Source organism: Dendrobates tinctorius, unplaced genomic scaffold (genome assembly GCF_039654945.1).
Source record: "Dendrobates tinctorius isolate UK_male_01 unplaced genomic scaffold, ASM3965494v1 ptg000272l, whole genome shotgun sequence".
Lineage (NCBI taxonomy): Eukaryota > Metazoa > Chordata > Amphibia > Anura > Dendrobatidae > Dendrobates > Dendrobates tinctorius.
In genome coordinates, this window is record NW_027361939.1 from 4,578,286 (window position 1) to 4,590,428 (window position 12,143).

The 12,143-nt window shown below is 43.9% G+C and overlaps 1 non-coding gene across 1 annotated transcript; it reads right to left on the reverse strand.

The window, feature by feature from the left end:
• Positions 1-11,675: 11,675 nt before the first annotated feature.
• Positions 11,676-11,780, reverse strand: LOC141070555 (U6 spliceosomal RNA). Its single transcript, XR_012226671.1, has one exon. It is a non-coding gene; the product is annotated as a U6 spliceosomal RNA (small nuclear RNA).
• Positions 11,781-12,143: the final 363 nt, after the last annotated feature.

Below are 12,143 nucleotides of genomic sequence, written 5' to 3' on the forward strand. Positions count from 1 at the left end.
CCTGGGGTCCCTCGTAGAAGACGGGGTACTGTCATGTCGGACGCTGTTCACACCACAGCATCCGGCAGGCAGAGGTAGTTCCACCTCCAGCCACTATAGCCTCAGTGGCGCCGGCCTGATCTTCAGGCTCTCGGGGGTTAATCCTGCTGGAGACCAGGTTGGATGGTTAGTCACGCCCACGGTCTTTAAATAGTCATGCTGGCCTATGGGCGTCGCCGATTATAGCTTGTGTTTCATACCAAGTGGTTCCGGTCTGGAGTGGAGGTGTTCTAGAGAGAGAGATTCATATCTGGTGTCGTATGATCCGTCGTTATCCTTTCTCCTTCCCATATTTGTGTTTAGTTGTGCCCTGTTCACATTACTGTTTATTCCTGTGTGTGTGCGGCGCAGTGCAGTTTAAGTTCTCCCTGTCTGTCATTATTTGTGTGGGAGCTTTGGTGGTGACTTCTCACTGGGTGGAGGGTGGAGGGTTAAGTGCAGGGCTGAGCAGGAGATAAGGAAAGGTCGGAGGCTCAGGCATTTGCACCTTCAGCAAAAACCCTGGGTTGAGGTTCAGACAGGGTTTCCCCTAGTAAAGGGACACCACAGGGGCCCCGGGTATTTCAGCCTTAGTTGAACTAAGCCCCCGTGACAATATATTGGCAGTAAGGTGGGCAAGACTGATATACAAATAAGATCCTATAAAAAATTGTGCATTAAAGACAATAGAAGAAATAGTATACAAATATTTTTATTTTTATTAATGATGACATGTATAAAAAATATATATATTAATAAAAAGTAGCTGGTTAAGGCAAAGCACGTTAATTAATAATAATATTACATCAAATAAATTAATTAAAATATCCAAGTATATAACCTAAAACAATACAAATAAATAATTATTGCACTACACTACAAAAATTAGCACCAAAATAAATAAATAATTAATTACCCTCACTAAAAAAAAAATTTTTTTGTGTACATAAAACCAACATTTTCCTGCACAATTAATAGTACATAAATGTGAACAATAGTGAAGTCAAAAAACACACACCACAATTCAGGGGTTAATTTTATGTAAACATAATATAAAGTGCTAAAAGTGTAATTATTCAACCCAAAGAAAATATATATGTGTGCAAAAATACAATAAGATATATACAAAAAATTTTTTATATATAAAGTGAAACAAAATAAATATACTATATATTAGAAAAATATAATGCTAAAAACTAAAAAAGTGCAGCAGGGCAATCAATTATGGAGCACAAAAAATAACTAATAAAATTCACAGCACTGTTGAAAGTGCTGCAGTGCAATGGTCAGAGCACAGGGAAATATGTTAATATGGAAAGTGCGGACGTGAAAAGAAAGTGCTGTGGTGCAATATTCAAAAGCACAGTGGTTCTTACTGCAATGTTCAAAGGCACAGTAGTGCTCAATACAAATAAATAGAGTGAGGCAATAAAATCACTGATATATGGGCATGTTTACCTGGATATAAAACTGTGCTGCCTGGTCCCGATGCGCGTTTCGGCGCTTTAGCCTTCTTCCGGGGGCGTAGATAATCAGAGACAGGGATGGTTAACTATTTATAGGGGCAAGAGCCCAATGACAGGCAGGATATCATGTGCATTGCTGTGTCGGCGGCGCACACGCAGAAGACACCTCCACCCTCACATCACCCGAGGCGTCACCACGGCAACGTGCAAACACCCAAATAACCGCCCACGTATGTCACGTGAGCGGACCAGAGCGAGAGCTCGGCTCCATAGTGAAAGACGCCACAGGGGAAGCATGATGGGACGGAAATCCACGCATGCGCTCTCAACAGCGCAAGGATATATAAGAAATTGGCACATATAATTAAACAAAAGATGTTATTTACCATAAAATTAGAATATAGATCAAAAAATATGACAAAAAGAGAGAAGTAAATAAAGTGTATTCGCTTATATAAATATAAAAGAAGTAGCGGTGAATGTGAATATGGGCACTTGACCAATAGGAAACATAATGAAATAATGTTATATTATGTTTACATAAAATTAACCCCTGAATTGTGGTGTGTGTTTTTTTACTTCACTATTGTTCACATTTATGTTCACATTTAATTGTGCAGGAAAATTTTGGTTTTATACACACAAAAAAATTTTTTTTAGTGTGGTTAATTAATTATTTATTTATTTTGGTGCTAATTTTTGTATTACAGTGCTATAATTATTTATTTCCCGTATTTTTGGACTATAAGACGCACCCCAATTTTCAGAAGGAAAATAGGGAAAAAGATAATAATGTGTCAAATGGGGGTCCATCTTACAGTCCGAATTCAGCTTACCTGGGAAGGGATCCGGCACAGGTGGAGAAGTACTCACAGGGGTCATTCAGTGGTCCAGGCTCGTGCGGTGGCGGCTCTGTGCTGGGGCAGGTTGGTTGTGCTGGGGCAGCTGCACTGGGGCTGGGGCAGGTGGGATGTGCTGGGGCAGCTGTGCTGGGGCTGGGGCAGCTGTGCTGGGGCAGGGGCAGCTGTGCTGGGGCAGCTAGGCTGGGGCAGCTGTGCTGGGGCAGGTGGGCTCTGCGGGGTGAGGGTAGCGGCGGGCTGTGCTCCAGTGCAGGGGCGGCGGCTCCACCGGAATTTCCTCGCAGCCCGGAGGCCCCCGCACATCCCTTGCTGGCCCCCGAGATCTCAAATCTCAGCAACAAGATCTCGTCCCCCGAGATCTCGGGACGAGATCTGAACCTGCGCATGCGCCGTCCCCGGACCGGCGGCCATCTTCCCAGCATCCATGTTCCCGGAGGCCACCACAACATGGCGGCGGCCAGCAAGGGATGTGCGGGAGCCTCCGGGCTGCGAGGAAATGCCGGCGGAGCCGCCGCCCTTGCACCGGAGCACAGCCCGCCGCCACCACCGCACCGCAGAGTCCCACCCGCTGCCACCACCACACTGCAGAGCCCCACCCACTGCCACCACCGCACCGCAGAGCCCCGGAGGTTAGCATATTGCGGCCATAAGACGCACCCCACCACTTTCCCCAAAAATTTTGGGGAAAAAAAGTGTGTCTTATGGTCGGAAAAATATCCAGGTATATTTGGGCTATATACCTGGATATTTAAGTTAATTTATTGGATGTAATATTATTTTTAATTAACGTACTTCGCCTTATTCAGCTACTTTTTATTAATATGTATATTTTTTATACATGTCATTATTAATAAAAATAAAAATATTTGAATACTATTTCTTCTATTGTCTTTAATGCACAATTTTTTTTATAGGATCTTATTTGATATAGTGCTTGACAAAACAATTTTATATACAATTTATTCTATATCTGATAAAGGCTGATATACAGGCAAGTGCAGATGGGCACGGCTGATATACAGGCAGTAGTAGGAGCCAGTTCAGACTTGAGGAACAGGAGCAGTTTCGGGATGGACTGGGTCAATGACAGATACGACTGTAATACAGAAATGGGTAGGACCCAGTTCAGACTGGACAGACAAGGATAGTTTCAGGAAGGGTTGGGTAACAAGAAGGCACTACTGGAATATAGAAATGGGTAGGACCTAGCTCAGACTGGACGGACAGAAAGAGTTTAAGGAAGGACAGGGTCACTAGCAGGTACAACAGGAATATAGGAACAAGTAAGACCCAGTTCAAACTGGACAGACAAGGAACCATAGATGTGGTGAAGCAGGAAACTGCAGATGCGGTCTAGCATGAAACTGCAGACATGGTTAAATAGGAAACCGCAGATGTGGATGGGCAGGGAACCGCAGATGCGGACAGGTGAGACAGGGCACTGTTCACATGGAACAAACAGGATCAGCTAAGCATGGGACAATTACAAGGACAAGAACACAGAGAACAGACAGGATCAAGCTCATATAAGACCAATACAAGGCTCGCAGCAAAACCGCAAGTGCCGCACATGTCTGCAAGTTCCATAGGGAATGAATGAGGCTGAACTCAGTTTTGACGTAAGTGATCCGTTACGTGGCAGATGCGGAAAAACTACCGGATGGGCTGCGAATAGCAAAAATCGCTGATGTGAAAGTAGCCTAAGTCACTGCCAACAGTGTCTGCATTAGTCATACTCACCAATGGGGGGAGGCAGCACTAAAAGTGCCTAGGGCAGCATAAACTTTAAATACGGCCCTGCAGTGAACTTATGCTCCATGGATTAAATGTTACCTATTACCCTCTGGGATTTCTCTACACCCCAGAGCATAATACAGTTAAGATGTCAAAACACAAAAAAAACCTCATACCTCATTAAGCTTAAAGTGTTCTTTTACACAGTTAGGGCTGATTAAGATGTATGTGGATCTCTATCCAAAGGTGGACCATATTGCATGGACTTGCCACAGATCTTCCAATCCGAGCGTAATAGCCTCATAGAAATATATAAAGCTTGGTCATACTTGGATCGGGAAACCCGCGGGCAGTCTTTGCATTGTATACAGTGATTGAACTAAGATCCATGGACATCAGCATGAGCCTTAACAAGGAAAGTGTTACCATTTTTCTTCTGTCTTTTGGTGACAACCATTCCAGAAGCTTTAGTGGCAGCCCTACTAAAAAAGGAAAATTGTCACTAACTTAATTTACAGATTTTTTTTTTATGTTACAGAGAAATGCTTCCACACCAATTACTAACTTTCCAGTTTAAACAATGTAGTTGTCTATTTAAACAATAAGAACAACAGCAAAATCAATGTAGCATTTTCCATTGTGAGTAGTAAAGTACAGTATTTGGCAGATCTGTTAGCAAGCTGCTATTTGCTGGATGTTATGCATCACTCCATCAGCCCTAACCACTCTGGAAGAAGAATTTCTGCAGTGAAACTTTAGCAGCACAACTAATAAGTGTGTGTAAACACTCATGTATCAAGGTTTATTGCTCCAGTAGATATAGAGATAATAAATTACAGAGCAAATTTGTCACAATGTGCACAGTGGCTGCCATGGTTAATGTAAATAGGATGTTACAATGCAGTTACTTTATGTACTTAAAATGTGATGTATTATTGTGGGGTTTTTTTCCTCTTGCCATTTATTTCCCTCTTATATGTGTCAAGAAATTGAGCCAAGTCTGAAATGGCACAAACCTTCCTGTCTCGGTCAATTACGATAACCTGATTAGAAGCTTAACAATCGGAGCTAAGCAAGGAAGAAATAAAAAGTAGCAGAAAATAGGAACAGTACAGCAGTCCTTATGACTATAACAGATAAAATGAGGTGACAAAAGACCTTGAAGCAGAGATGAGCAAATCAATTCAATGCAAATCAAATTTGTGTCAAAGTGTTTGCGAAATTGATGACTTTTGCCAGTTTGAACAATTTGCGATTTGATTCATGCAAATTGCACATTGCAGAAGTTGGATCAGCCGGAGAAGACTCACTTGGCCTTAAGGGCCTGTCACACTAAGCGATATCGCTAGCAATATCGCTATAACTTGTGACGTTATAGCGATATTGCTAGCGATATGGCTGTCTCTGATGCTTACCTACGACCTGCTCCCCCGCTGGTTATTGCTGATCGCGCGAGAACGTCCTGGACTGTTTCTCGTCGTCAGCTTCCTGCGGCGCTTCCTGTGGAGAGACGAGCGACGAGCGTGGAGCCGGGTGGGAGGACGTCAGGATCGCCTAGTGTGACAGGTAAGTAGCGACCCCCGTCCCCAGCAATGTCGCTGGTGAAATCTGCCTGTGTGGCAGCTCACTAGCGACCACTTAGTGATGTACCAGCGATCCTGACCGCGTCATATCGCTGGTCAGGATCGCTGGTACATCGCTAAGTGTGACAGTACCTTTAGACATGATCAGGCAGCCTTCTTCATAATGTCTTGCAGGTATCACATCACATGATAAAGCATTCAGGAGTAGAGATGAGAGAACTTGTTAGGGAAAATGTTCGCCAATTTCAAAGTCGGCGTGAACGTAGCACATTCGGATTCGTGTTCGGTTTCCCAAGCATTTTTCCTCAAAGTTGTCAAAATTCAGTCACAGATAGGCAAATGATCACATTTCTACTAATGCTTTTGTTATGCTTTGGCTTGGATAGTGGTTCTATATGATGAGCTGGGGAGGAAGTGCTTTATGAGGGGAGGGGGAGTGTATAGGTCAGAGGAGTGGCAGAGTGTAATTTATTTTTTTTTTTAATAACTTAATGTGTTTACATTCTGGCAGCCAATCAGGCCACAGAAACATCCACAATGTCATGACACAAGGGTTTCTGTCATTAGCTGCTGAAGTCAAATGTCCCTCTCGATATAAAAAGCGGACATGTTATTTTTCTGGTGCCATTTTCTCACTGTAGCAATGCAGAAAGGCTACTATTGTTGCAAGTTAGCTTGTCACATAGATAGGATCCTATCACTGTGTGAAATCGATCTTCTCGCATCTAACTCAATGTGCTAATAATGTTGTGCAGTCTGTAGTCCACATTTAATAAAAATACTTTGGGTTAATACTGTGTTGCAGTCAGGACTCAGGAGCCCCCATTTGCTAATCCAAATCGTTAAGGCTAATAGTGTTGTGCTGCAGGTCAGAGTCCACATTTCCTACTCAAAATCTTTTGGGATAATATTGTGTTGCAGTCAGAACTCATGAAGCCCATTTTGCTAATTAAAATCATTAGGCCTAATGTTGAGGTTCAGCCAGGAGGCCACACTTGCTAATTCAAATCGTTAGGGCTAATAGTGTTGTGCAGGCCAGAGTCCACCTTTTCTACTTAAAATCGTTAGTGTGCCTGCACAACATTACTAGTCCTATCTCAGAAAATAAATACTGATTGTTCATTTAGTGACAGGTGACTGTCAGATCTGGGCCTAAGGTTGTGAAATAGCTTGTAAAAAAGAGGGGAAGGGTACATACAACATGAGTGGGGAAAAGTGAGGTAGTGGTGGAATGGGAATAGGCTTGGTGTTCAATGTGTACGTGGGTTAGGTGCTAATGTTGCTGAAAGCTCTACTGAACAAACATCGTCTCGTCCTATCCTAAGACAACTAACACCATCTGTTACTGATAGACAGACAGTAGAAAAGGTGCACACTGAATTAGACTAATTCAGCGTAACATTAGGATTAAAACAGCCGTACCCATAGGTGAATGCAAATAGTAGTACGTTTTATTTACAATAGTCACCACACTAAGAAATATAACATTAGATGATGATTCGGAATATAGCAACATGCAACGTTTTGACCCAATCCTGAGTCTTTCTCAAGCATCACTATGGGGTTAACATCCTGGGGTTCATTGAAGAGTATAAAGTCCTTCTGGTGGTTTTAGAACATATGTCTCATTGCCAAGCAGTTACGGAACAGGGGCTCATGGTACCAGGCAAAGTTTTAGTGAAGATGCCGGAGCCAAGGAACAAATGAAGGAGGACAAGGAGGAAGAGATGATGAGCGGGCAACAGTCAGGAGATGAAGAGGATATTGATCCCTTCTCTGTTGTACTTGGTTGACAGGAGGGGAAGAGGAAACAAGCTTTATGTTACCCCACCACCAACACCCCATGGATTTGGACCTCATGGAAGAGCCCAACACATGAACACCTTCTTGCTGCATTATCTGCAACATGATTCCCGAATTGTTAGGATTAGAAATAGTGCTGTTGTTCGATCCATGGTACAAGAGTACATTTAACCAGATGTTTCCCTACCTCCTGGAAAGGGATGCGCGCATGCTGGAGTATCGAAACATGCTTTTCGACAATCTTAAGAGTGGTTAACCCCAAAACAGCAGTGAAGCACACAGTGTGCATTGCAGTTCTAGACTTCCAACTGTTAGGCGTCGGGTTCCTGCAGCGGCACAGCAGGAATCCAGAGCCTCACATTCTGCGGTATCCCATAATCTATCGACCGCAGAGGAGATTGCTTAGCAGCCCCGTCGGTCCAGATGCTCTGCCCAGACCTGCTCCTTGGGTCTGGCTGTTGCTGCCACCTTTTGGTCAGTGATGACAATGCAGGCTGCTCTGCAGCCAGCCACTCCAGAGGCTAAGTCCCTCCGTCACTCTACTGAGCATGCTCACGAGACGATCTCCCATTGGAGATTGGGAGTCACATGCCCAGGTCCTTCTCCAGATCTGATTGGTCCATCTCAGGGATCTGGAAGCTTCCGGAAGGTCCCGGCTATAAAAGGTTCGCATGGCCGCTCGGCCGTGCGCTAGTATGGACTCTAGTTGCTGCCTGTGTGAATGATGACGGATGCATGAACCTGTGAATGACTCATTAAGATTCCCTTCCCTCTGATATTATGTGTGGATAGGGACTTAGTCTTAGAGTCAGCGCCAGTCAGTGGCACGCTACAGGCCACAGTGCATATCATCACCTAACTAGTGTCCGACAGTGCGCTCCTCCTGGGCACTGTCGTATAGCGGCTGTGTCAGTCGCTGTGCTGCAGTCAGCAGCACTTGTGGGCATCCGCAGTAGTGACGCCGCACGCACGGTAGGTTTAGATGGACTCTGACCCTCTGCCTTCGGCCCAGCTCCTGTTACCATATACCGTGTGTGCATTTCTCTGAGACCTGTGAGTCCAACAGGCTCAGCATTTATGTTTATGCCTTAGGTGTCTCTGTTAAGCTAACATAGTACGCTCAGTGCACACTGGGTGACGTTCAAATCGTATGCGATTTACCACCATATTGCGCGTCTGCCATTATATAACAGCAGATTAACACCTCTGCACGGTGGACCCCGGGTGGCGAACAGACTTTCCATTATTTAATATTTAGTGCGTTCCGCCATCCCGAACACCAACCCTGTGAATATCAAGGTGTCAACGCAAAAGTATTAGCAGCAGCAGCATCAGTGTAAGTGGTATGAGCAATTTCTGTGATTCGTGCAATTAAATACCTTACCGCGCTATACTGAGCAGATATAAAAAACAGAACCAGGGAATCTATAATGGACAAGGAAAAAAGGAAGGGGGGGAGGGAGAGACAGAAGTGGTTTGTAACTAATACTTTTAATTGAAGGGATTTTGAGGAATATTCTTAGTGATATAGGGCATTTGTCTGGCGGATACCTCGCCTGTGATGTTGTATTCGTGATTTCTTGTAGTAATCAGTGATACTGATAAAAGAATATATTAATAGGATTAAAATGTCAATAGTGTTAATATCCTATACTAAACCTAAATAAATTAACTGTACTCACTATGATTTACTGAATATTGCTATTTCCTACAGGTTGGTACCGTGGTGTTTACTGTGGTGCTTGCTGATAGCCCACTATCACAGTGCTGACCAAATAAAATTAAATACAATTAATATTAATAACCATGATAAAATATCACAGCTATGGAATAGCCGCTGCACTTACTTATATTTGTATGTAAGAAGTAAGCAGGGACAGTATCTTCTCATGTAAGCATTGCAATGAGGCTTTAGCTGTAAAGAAACTTTCACTTGTAGAGTGCTTGTGATAATTCCTGCTATTTGGATAAAGCAGGAGCAAGGTTTGCTGGTTTTGTCAGGCACTAGACAGGAAAAAAACCACTTAATATAGTGATGTTATAATAATCGGTCAGTCCAAAAAGGACTTATTTCATCTGGACTTACTGTTACCGCTTGCTGAGTGCTGCAAAATTCCTGCACACGGGGAGGATGAGGCTGCACCGCACGTAGCGGGGGAGCGGGAGAACGCCAGCACCTCGTGTGCTCCGGCCGGAAGCAGCAGCGAGGACGCGGCGCGATAGGGGGGCGGAGCTTAGTGACGTCACAAGCTAGGTAAACAAGGACGGGTGCACAGAGGGCACAAACCAACGCGTTTCGAGGGTGGCTTCCCTCTTCGTCAGCCCTGACGAAGAGGGAAGCCACCCTCGAAACGCGTTGGTTTGTGCCCTCTGTGCACCCGTCCTTGTTTACCTAGCTTGTGACGTCACTAAGCTCCGCCCCCCTATCGCGCCGCGTCCTCGCTGCTGCTTCCGGCCGGAGCACACGAGGTGCTGGCGTTCTCCCGCTCCCCCGCTACGTGCGGTGCAGCCTCATCCTCCCCGTGTGCAGGAATTTTGCGGCACTCAACAAGCGGTAACAGTAAGTCCAGATGAAATAAGTCCTTTTTGGACTGACCGATTATTATAACATCACTATATTAAGTGGTTTTTTTCCTGTCTAGTGCCTGACAAAACCAGCAAACCTTGCTCCTGCTTTATCCAAATAGCAGGAATTATCACAAGCACTCTACAAGTGAAAGTTTCTTTACAGCTAAAGCCTCATTGCAATGCTTACATGAGAAGATACTGTCCCTGCTTACTTCTTACATACAAATATAAGTAAGTGCAGCGGCTATTCCATAGCTGTGATATTTTATCACGGTTATTAATATTAATTGTATTTAATTTTATTTGGTCAGCACTGTGATAGTGGGCTATCAGCAAGCACCACAGTAAACACCACGGTACCAACCTGTAGGAAATAGCAATATTCAGTAAATCATAGTGAGTACAGTTAATTTATTTAGGTTTAGTATAGGATATTAACACTATTGACATTTTAATCCTATTAATATATTCTTTTATCAGTATCACTGATTACTACAAGAAATCACGAATACAACATCACAGGCGAGGTATCCGCCAGACAAACGCCCTATATCACTAAGAATATTCCTCAAAATCCCTTCAATTAAAAGTAAGTATTAGTTACAAACCCCTTCTGTCTCTCCCTCCCCCCCTTCCTTTTTTCCTTGTCCATTATAGATTCCCTGGTTCTGTTTTTTATATCTGCTCAGTATAGCGCGGTAAGGTATTTAATTGCACAATTCTTTGGTTTCAAACAGGAATCGACACAGTCCTGTCTCCCTATCCGCTGCATCTGAGCTATTTTGTGGCTGGGTAGCGCCCGTGTACATTTCACTCTATCCGTTTTATAATTTCTGTGATTCATTTCACACATATTTTATACCAGCCTGTGCAGAAGCAGAACAGAGAACAAGTCTGACATGTTGTGAATGACTGGAGAAGATGGTGCAGGAGTATCTGGAGCTTGATATCAATTTTGATCCTTTTGTATTTTGGTCTTCAAAAATGAAATACTGGCCTGAGATCGCCTGTCACACTTTAGAGGTTTTGTCATGCTCAACAGCCAGCTTTCTCTCAGCACTTGCCTTCAGCACTGCTGGTGGTATCTTGAAATATAAGTGCATCCGGCTGTCCCCTGAAAGTGTGGATCTCCTAACTTTCATCAAAATGAACAAGTAATGGAACTCCAATGACTATTACTCTCCAGTCGCAGACTGGGCAGACTAAGCGATGGTGTCTATTTTAGTGTCATGCATTGATCTCATGTTATTACAGTCTCTAACACTTTTGTCATGGCTTTTGTAACTGCTGGTGCTACTGCTGCTGATATTACAAAGAATTTTTGAAATGTGGAGACTCCAAGTCGCATCTCCATCTGGTGTGTTGCCTGTTGGGGAAGATACGTAAGAAGCCCATTGTACTGTTTCTACTCTGTTGAAATTGATGTCACTTTAGTGGTGTGAGGCAATATTTTTTGGTAATGTGGAGACTCCAAGCTGGGTCTCAATCTACCGGGTTGCCTGTTGTGGAAGGGCTGTCAGAGGCCCATTATAATGATTATGCAATGTGGAAATTGATGTCACTTTAGTAGTGGTGTGTGACAATAATTTTTTGAGATGGGGAGACTGCAAGATGCATCTCCATCTGCTGGGTTGTCTGCAGTGGAAGGTATGGAACGTGTCATAAATGTGCGAGTCATCCTTGCGCAGGGGCCATGCTAATCTTCTCTGTATCATTCCAATTTTAGTATATGTACTGCCAAAGCTTGCTATGGGCACAACCCCCATCTGTAGACATCGGGCACTGAGACCATCCTCATGGAGTCAGTTTCTAACCGTTTGAGCAGACATATGCACATTTGTGGCCTGCTTGAGGTCATTTTGCAGCGCTCTGGCAGTGCTCCTCCTGTTCCTCCTTGCACAAAGGCTGAGGACTGCAGCCCCCCAACTGTCAATTTTGCCTACGCTGGCTGTTAAAAATGGAGCGGCCCACACCATTTATTTATTTTTTTGCACAGGCATGGGTTGATGAATATTCATCATCAACTGTATGACAGCATGAGAACTACAGTGCTTTGACCGGCGTTATCTTGAAAGGCTACCTCCGATGAGAGCTGGTGTTTCTTGCGCCAT